Raw genomic sequence first — 8721 nt, 5'->3', positions numbered from 1 at the left:
GGCATTTGTTCCCCCATCCCACTGTGCTTCAGGAGGAGGCTCGGTTCAGGTGACTCGGTGCATCTGTCTACCCTCATAGTCCAGCCAGCAACCATTCAACACAAGCCCCTCAGCTCCCCGGTATGGGGTTTGATCTCAGACTCCAGACAGGAATCCTGCAAAGAGCAACTGGTTTGGTTCAGGACACTGAACCAGATGCTGAGGGCCGGGACCAGGAGGGTTAAGCTTTCCCTCCCGCCCCCCTGCCCCCTGCAGTGCTGGCCTCAGCTGCTTGGAATCCCTGGGGTCCTGTAGGGCCCTCCCGCCAGCCATTTGGGCAGCAGCGCCAGGAGAGGAGGAGGAGCAGTGGAAACAGGCCTCAGGGTACCCCCAGGCAGGGAGGGGAAGGGAAGAGGAGGAACAGAGGAAGGATACAGGATGGCTGTGAGGTAGGGGAGCCCCACTGGCAGAGTGGAGAAGGCAGAACCCTTCTTCCTGAGCCAGGCAGGGGACAGGGGCTGCCTCAGGGCTTTGGAGCTGTGGGGAGATCAGGGCACATGCTGTTGTGCTCAGCCGGCCTCTGCCTGGGAGCCAGCTCTTGGCGTGAAACCCTACCCAATGCTGGCTCCTGCTGCTCTTTCTTGTTTCTTAATAAGGTCGAATCAGAGTGAGTCAGAGGAGCCAAGTTTCCTGTTAGGCTCTGTTTGAATAAACTCTGCTCTGAACATAGCTTGGGCCTCTGCGCAGGCTCCTGGGGCCAGGGCTGCGGCCCTGCCAGCCATCTCTGCTGAGACTGGAGACCTGGGGTCTTGGCCTGGCCTCCAGATGCTCCCTGGGGAAGCCCGTTAGGCTCTCGGAGCTACAGTCTTCATCTATAACTTGGGGGTAATAATACCTTTCTTGTGGTATATTTGGGAGGATGAAATAAGAGGTTTATGAAAAGTACCCAGCACAGTACCAGGCATGTGGCCACTATTTTTTCTTTCTTCTGGACTGGTGAGAGAAGAGGGGGGTTCATCCCCAAAGGTGTTCCCCCCTTCCCCATTTTCTCTGTCCCTTTCATATGTTTTATCTGTCTTCAGCATCCTTCATTGTGCCCAGCTCAGGGTGAACCCCTGGGGCCTTGTCCTCTTCCCTCCTCTCCACTCCCTCCCTCGTCCTCCTTCTCTCTTCCAGTCTGGGTCTCCCAAAGTTGCTGGCAACACCCCCTCAGATCTCTGAGCCCAGGGGAGCCTGCCTGGTTCCACCTCTCCACACACAGGGCAAGACCTTGCCCAAGTAGCTGGAGATGTCCTGGCATCCTTTGGTTGGAAGCTGCAGAGTGAGGGTCTGAGAGAGACCTGGGCAGGCTGCAAAGCATGCAGAGCTAAGGTCAAATGAGGGCTTCCAGTCACCAGGCTAGGCTGGACCTGAGTTGTCTGGAGGTGATGGGGTGGTGGGCGGCTCCTTACTAGGCCCAGTCCCTACAGGCTGTGTTCACACCCACAGTTTTAAGACCTAGCCATGTGGTTGAGGCTTGTTGCCGGTCCCTGGCACTAGGAACCAGGCTCAAGCGTTCTTGGAGGGCTGGGGTATAAGGCTGAAAGAGCTTGTTGGTAGTGTGTGACTTTATTAAGAATCTAATATGTTCTGGACCGGGCTGCTCTGCTGCTGGGCTTCCCATGGGACAGCCAGTGTCCTTTGACCCTGTGCTAGAACTCTAGGCTCTGGAAAATCTGTGGGGGAATGAGGAGGCCTTAGACCCAATCAGCAGAGGGTTTGGGAAGCCGAGAAAGGACAGGAGCAGTGGGATGCCTTACTGCTTTGCAGAGGAAAGGACCAGGAGGCCCACTGTGGGTCAGAGTGTTTCTATGCTTGGGGGAAAATGATGAGACAACCTCCGGGAGCCCCTGCCCTCTGTCCCCCACATGGGACAGGCCTGGGTCCCCCCCACCCACCCTGATCCCTGGCTGCTGAGCCCAGTACCCGGCACCTGGGTGGGCAGCTCAGGAAAGGCCATTGATGGGATTTGTGCTGAACTGGGGATGGAAGCCCCAGTCCAGCCAGCACTGGACTGTGCAGGCCCCAGCCGCTGCCTCTAGGAATTGGGCGGGAGGAAGTGCTGAGTGAGGAGGCCTGGCGAGCTGGCACAGAACACGCTGACTCTGCAGGGAGAGGACCACCAAGTGACCACTGCCAGCTGGGCCCTGTGCCCACCCCTCCCCCGAAGCCACATCTGGTGCAATGGTTGGGGAGGCAGGGGGGCTTTGGTCCCCAGAACCAAGGAAGGCAGCTGTGGAAGGGCCCACGGAAGGAGCTGGGGGCCTTTGGTTTGGAAGAGCCTCTCTTCAGGGCTGGAACTCTGAAGAAGCCCGGAAATGGGGGAGGTGAGGTCAGAGTCTTTTGAGGGACAAATGGGGTGAGGGGAGAGGGGGGAGGGAAGGAACCCACCCTTCTCTAGGACCCAGGGGAATTCAGTGGCTCTGGCCACCTCCTACTGTTTTTCCTTGTAGCTTCCAAGGTTCCCTGGGGAATTGGAAATACCAGAGTTGATAAAATCGTCTGGGCATCAAGGCAAAGCTCCTCGATCTCCTGATCCCCTGATCCCCTCGGCCACCAGCCCAGCCAGCTTCTCCCCTTCCTGACTTTCTCCCCCTCGGGAGAGGCAGGCGGGGCTCTGGGGCCTGCTGAATGGTAACATTCCCTGTCCACCCCACTCCACCCCACCCCCGCCCCCCATCCCTCCATCCCAGGGTCCAGAGCTGGCAGAGGCAGGGAAGATCATTATTACAGGAACAGGAGAGGGGATACCATCCCAGGGGCCTTCCTTGCGGGGAGGGATTTTGCTGAAGATGTTGGGTGTGGCCTGCTGGGTAGGAGAGCCCCTTATGTCAACGTTGCGGGGTGGGTAGCTCTCAGCCAGCATGCGGTAGGGAGGAGCTAACAGAGCCCCCAGCCCGAAGGAGAGAGCTGGTGAGACCAAGCAGGATGCCAGTCCTTTGGGCTGCAGCGTGGCAAACTCTGGAGAACTGGCAGAGAAACTGAGGCAGGAACCCAGTGCTTCTAATAGCAGCCTGGCAAGGTTAAGGGAGGCTCTTTTCTCTCTCTGTCTCTCTGCTTTTGTTTTCCTGCCTCTATATCTTTAACTTCCTTTTGGGTCTTTCTGGGTTACTCTATCTTTTTTTGTTTCTTTTTTCAATACTCCCTATTTTCTCATTCATTCTTTCATTCATTCATTTTCTCTGTCTCCCTCCGTTTCAGTGGCTTGCAGTCTCTACTATTCGTTTCTGTTCTTTCACAACTCTCTTACTCGGCCTCATCTGTTTCTCCCAATTATTCCTTCATGTGTCCACTCATTCAGTCAGCATGTTCCCTGGGTGCCTGCTGCATGCAGGCCCTGTGCTGGCTGCGGGATCCCCAAAGAGCTCACAGTCTAGTGAGAGTGATACACGTAAACAGACAAGAACAGAGTGACTGTCCTGAATAAAGGTGAATCATTGTGCTGACTCTGTGACCTTTGAGTCACTCAATAAATATTTGTTGAATAAATGAATAAATGGTGAATTTCCTGTTCATATTCTTTGACTATTTTTCTATTGTAACGTTCATCTGCTTAGTATTGATTTATAAAATGGAGTATATTTAGCATTTTTTTGTATATCGCTTTGTCACATATTGTGCAAGTAATTTTTGAAGTTTGTCATTTGCATCAGTATTTTTAATACTTTCCTGATATACTGAAGTGCTTCATTTTTAAGCTGTCAAATTATTGATTTTTCCTTTATGATCTCAGACTCTATCGTTGTATGACCTTTGCCTTCATCAAGAATGTGTACATTTTCAATTAAATTTCAAGAGTTTATAATTTCATTTCACTTTTTTATTTAACTCTTTAATCTATTTTATCTTCATATGTGGTGAGAGGTAAGAGCACAACTTTAAAACAAATTAAGCCACTGTCCCAACATGAATCATAAATTAATCCATAAATGAATTCCTAGTGACCTGAAAGTCCATTTTATCACATACTGAATATTCTTCTCTTTGACTGGGCTTTCTATTCCGTTCCATTGGCTTATCAGATCATTTTTACACTGATATGCCCTATATTAGTAATTGTGACTTTTAAACAAGGGTTATTAACTGAGAGTACAAGTCCTATTTATTTATTTATTGGCCTCACTGTGCAGCATGTGGGATCTTAGTTTCCAGACCGGGGATTGAACCCATGCCCCCTGCAATGGAAGCATGGTATCTTAACCACTGGACTGCCAAAAATTACTTTTTGTGCTTGTCATTTAGATGAATTCTAGATTTTTGTTGTTGTTGCCAAGTTGAACAAAAACAAAACAAAATATCCCTCTGGGAATTGGAATTGGATTAAATTCATAGATTAATGTAGTGATAATTAACTTCTTCACAACACTGAGTGTTTCCATTCAGGAACATGGTGTATGTTTCTATTATTAAGGTCTTCTTAATTGTTGTCCTTCAGTCAAGTTTTATAGATGAATATATGTGTTTGGTGCTTCTTTTCATGAAACGTGGCAATGGCATCTGTGGTAGGCAGCTTCTGAAATGGTTCCCAATGATCCCTGGTAGTCACTCCCTTGTATAATCCCCTCCCTTTATGTGTGGGTTGGACCTAATGACTCGCTTCTAGTGAATAGAATGTGGAAAAATGTGATGGTATGTTAATTCTGAGATTCGGTTGTGAAAGACTGTGACTTCTGTCCTGCTGGAGCTCTCTCTCTCTCTTGGGCTCTCTCACTTGCCTGCTCTAATAAAACCAGCTGCCATGTTGTGAGCTGCCTTATGGGAAGCCCGTGCAACAAGGAACTGAGGCCCTCAGCCCAACAGCCATGTGAGTGAGCTCACCCATTTGAACCTTCAGATGAGACCACAGTCTTGGCTAACTACTTGATCATAGCTTTGTGACAGACCCTGAGACAGAGAACTCAGCTCAGCCATACCCAGATTCCTGACCCACAGAAACTGTGAGATAATAAATGCTGTTGTTTTAAACCACTAAGCTTTGGGGGTAATTTGTTATGCAGCAATGGATAACCAATACAGCATCTTTATTTATTTAATTTTTGCATAATGTTTTCTAACAAGTTATCAGGAAGTAGGAAAGATATTAACTTTCTGTGGTTATTTTATAACTGTCCACTTTACTAAACTCTTCTATTCTGATAATTTTGTGTTTCTTTTCCTAGTTTTTCTAAGAGAGTCATATTTGCAAATAATTATAATTTGTTCTCTGGTTATATTTTTTCTAATTGCGTTAGCTAGAATTTTTAGAGTAATGTTGAATAATAAGACAGTGGAAATCTTTGTCTTGTTCCCATATTTGACGAGAATGCTTCTTGTATTTCACTGTTTTGGTGTCGGCTGTGAATTTGAGAGCTAATATTTTTTACCATGTGAAATAATTATACTTCAATCTCCAGTTCACTAGAGCTTTTAAAAAGAAAATCAGGAATGGATGTTGAAATTTACCAAACATCTACTCAGCACGTAAAATGATCTTTTTTCTCCTTTGACCTATTGCTGTGGTTAATCAGTTTCCTGAAGTTTTGATATAGCATCATTCGTGCATTCCAGGAATGTTCGCTCACGGTGTATTCTTTTCATGGTTCTGTACTTTCACTGTAAGCATCTTTGCCAAGACATCTTTGCCACAAATGTTTATATCACATAACTAACTGGCTGTAAGGCAATTTTGCCATACAAGTTAAAGAGGGACATTAAGAAGGACAGAAACATGAAAAAATGAGCAATGAAATTTAAAAGACTTTATTACAAAATATTTGAATACATTTAAAATGTGCATAGATTCATGGCAATACTCTACAAATAACTGATTATATTTTGTGGATTGTCCCTATCTGCACTTGCTTTTCCAGGTCTTTCATTCATAGTATTTTATACTTTCACTTGTTGACTTCTCGTTTGGCATCGCTCTTTTTCCTTCTGGCTAAAATTTCTTCCTTCACTAGGAGAGGTATCCGTTTCCAAGTCGTATTTGTACCTGAGCCCTGTATTGAGCCGTGAAAGCCTCTACACTGTCGTTAGTTCTTGCCATAATGTCCCCTGTCCGTTGATCATCCTTCCAGGCTTGTGTGGGAAAAGTGGGCTCAACTCTGCACCTTCAAGTCCCTCGAGCCCTCTTTCTCCTCCAGTGTAGTGTGTTTCAGAATAAGAAACCAACTCTTGGTGCAAATCATCGTCATCTGTCAGCTCCATAAAGCCGTCAATAACGTAGCTAACTGGAAGAAATGCTAACACATTTCAACCAGTGGAAAGCAAACTGTCAAACCAAAAACTGTCAACCAGTTATTTGATCTTTCTCAGCAAAATCGCCTTACGGCCCATTAGTTATACAGCAAAAATGCTTTCGGCAAAGATTTCTGTGGCAAGGATGCTTATGGCGAAAGCATTGGACACACTCTTTTGGTACATTCTTGGACTGCTTTGGACTTTGATTAAATTTTTATTAGGACTTTATATCTATATCAAAGAGACTAGTGTATGACTCATTCATTCGTTCTGTTTTGTGCCATTTGTCAGGTTTTAGTATTAGGGTTATTCCAGGTTTACAAAAGAGTTGAGAAGTGTGTGAGTCAGGGTCCTGGCAAGAGACATTCCCCCCAAATGGTTTAAATAGAGAGACTTTAATGAAGGGACTCCCTATAAAAGTGTCGATAAGGTGAAGGGAACAAACCAGGGACAGTGAGGCACCCAGAAATTGGCACTAGTGGGGAGACACCACCATCCCCAGGGCTGTGGGGATGAGGGAGGAACCCAGAGAGAGCTGGCACCTTGGAGAATAGGTCCAGGCAAGAGCTGAGGCTGGGGACACTGCTACTGCCAGAGAGAGGGCACTAAAGTGGGGAGGGAGCAGGAAGAATATAGCAATGCTTCTCGTCTTCCGCCCTCCAGGCTCCTGCCCTGCGCCCTGATGTCAGAATCCAATCAGAAGCTGGAGGATCAGGAAGCCTGGGGGATGAATGTGGTTTGTGGAGTCAGCCCCCTGGGGCCTGGGACTAGACAGGGAAGGATGTGGTTTCTGCTGTGGTTTCTGTCTCGTGACTGGACTCTGATGAATACATACATAATCATACGTCTGACAAGTTTTTAATATTCACTTCCACATCTTTATACAACAGCTTCCCCATACTGATTTTCTGTTTGTTTGTTTACTATGATTTTGCTTATTTTGATTCTTTCCTGCTTGCTAAGAGTGCATCCCTGAGGATTCTCTCCCGTGAAAGGTAGAACAACACGTGGCATGTATCCTAAGCTCCGCAGTGCAGGAAAGTCTTTTTCTGTTGTCTTCATGCATGAGTGCACCTGGCAGATTGTTGGAATTTTAGGTTACAAAATTGTGATCTCTCAAAATTCTGTAGAAGCGTGGTTCCCAAAGTGTGTTCCATAGAGCACCTGTCTTTCCACAGAGGCAATGGAAACAGGTTTTATCGTTAAATAAGCTTGGAAAACTGTGCTTGCTAATATCACTAATTTCACAAATGCTTTAAAAGCCCCGAGAAAGCTTCAGTATAGAATCTTGTCTTGTTTTGCTTCACTCTGCATCTCCCAAGTTTGTTTTATGACAGAAGCTTTTTTCTCCAACATAAGTACTTCCCAACATTCCATGGAATGGAAACTCTCTTCCGATTAAACATTATTCAGGAATGTTGTAGATGTTCCTCCCATTTTCCCCTCTGCATGGGTGCTTATAGGATTATTTCTTCACCCTTAAAATGGACAAAATCCTGCATGGTATTTCTAAGTTTTGTTTTGTTTTTTTAAATTAATTTGACTTAGATAAAAAGGAACCATTTAAATGTATAGGCTCAGGCTTCCCATCAGCTCAGGAGTATCCTCTTCTTTTTCGATTCTTGCTTTTGTTTCATTTGTTTGGTTTCTTCTTTTGGTCTCGATGTCTATTGTGGTCTCTCCCTTTGCTTTTATCCCTTTGGGCTTTTCCTCTGCCTTCTCAGAGGACTTAATATCTGTCTCCACGTTTACAGATTCAATCTTCTGTAGTTTCAGTTCTGTTCTTTACCATCGTAATGCAATTTTAAATCCTGCTGCTGCCTTTCTAGTCTCTTTACAGCCTTTCTTTCTTTCTCCTATATGGTTTGCTTCTGATTTCCACCTACCTCTCAGCCAGCAGCCTTCTCATTTCATTCTTCCCGTCTTGTTTTTCCACTCTCCTTTCTTAGAGTTCACATTTTAATCAAATGAAGCGCACTCAAAGCAGATGTGGCCTGAAAGTTATTTATGTGTCTGTGATAAATCTTTTTCAAAGGAATTATTTTTCTCTGCCCTTTGAGGGACTCGTTCTTTTCCCTTCATGATACAGAATCTTTTCAAAGATTCTGTGTGTTTGCAAGTGTATGTGTGCACATGTGGGTGGGTGTTTGCTTTTACTCCTCCTTAAAAAATGAATGTTTTGTAAAATCTTATTATTTTCCCCAAAACAAGAGGGAAAGAAATGGATTCTCTTTAGCTCACCATCCACCTGGATGTTTTTCCAGCTGTCTGGTTACCTTTTAGGCTGAAGGACTGGTAAATGCAAACTCACGTCACCAACTGGCTGTGAACACAAATTGCCCATGTCATATGTCCCCCCACTCATCTCCAGAGTTGACCTGTGGGTCTTGCTGGCTGTAGTGTGTGTGTGTGTGTGTGTGTGTGTGTGTGTGTCCTGTTCTTTCTCCACTCAAGCAGAGCCTTTCAAAGGCCATTACCAGC

This window comes from Mesoplodon bidens, assembly GCF_964165515.1.
Source record: "Mesoplodon bidens genome assembly, chromosome: 3".
Classification (NCBI taxonomy): Eukaryota; Metazoa; Chordata; class Mammalia; order Artiodactyla; family Ziphiidae; genus Mesoplodon; species Mesoplodon bidens.
The sequence above is the reverse complement of the archived record's forward strand: the minus strand, read 5'-3'. Positions refer to the sequence as shown.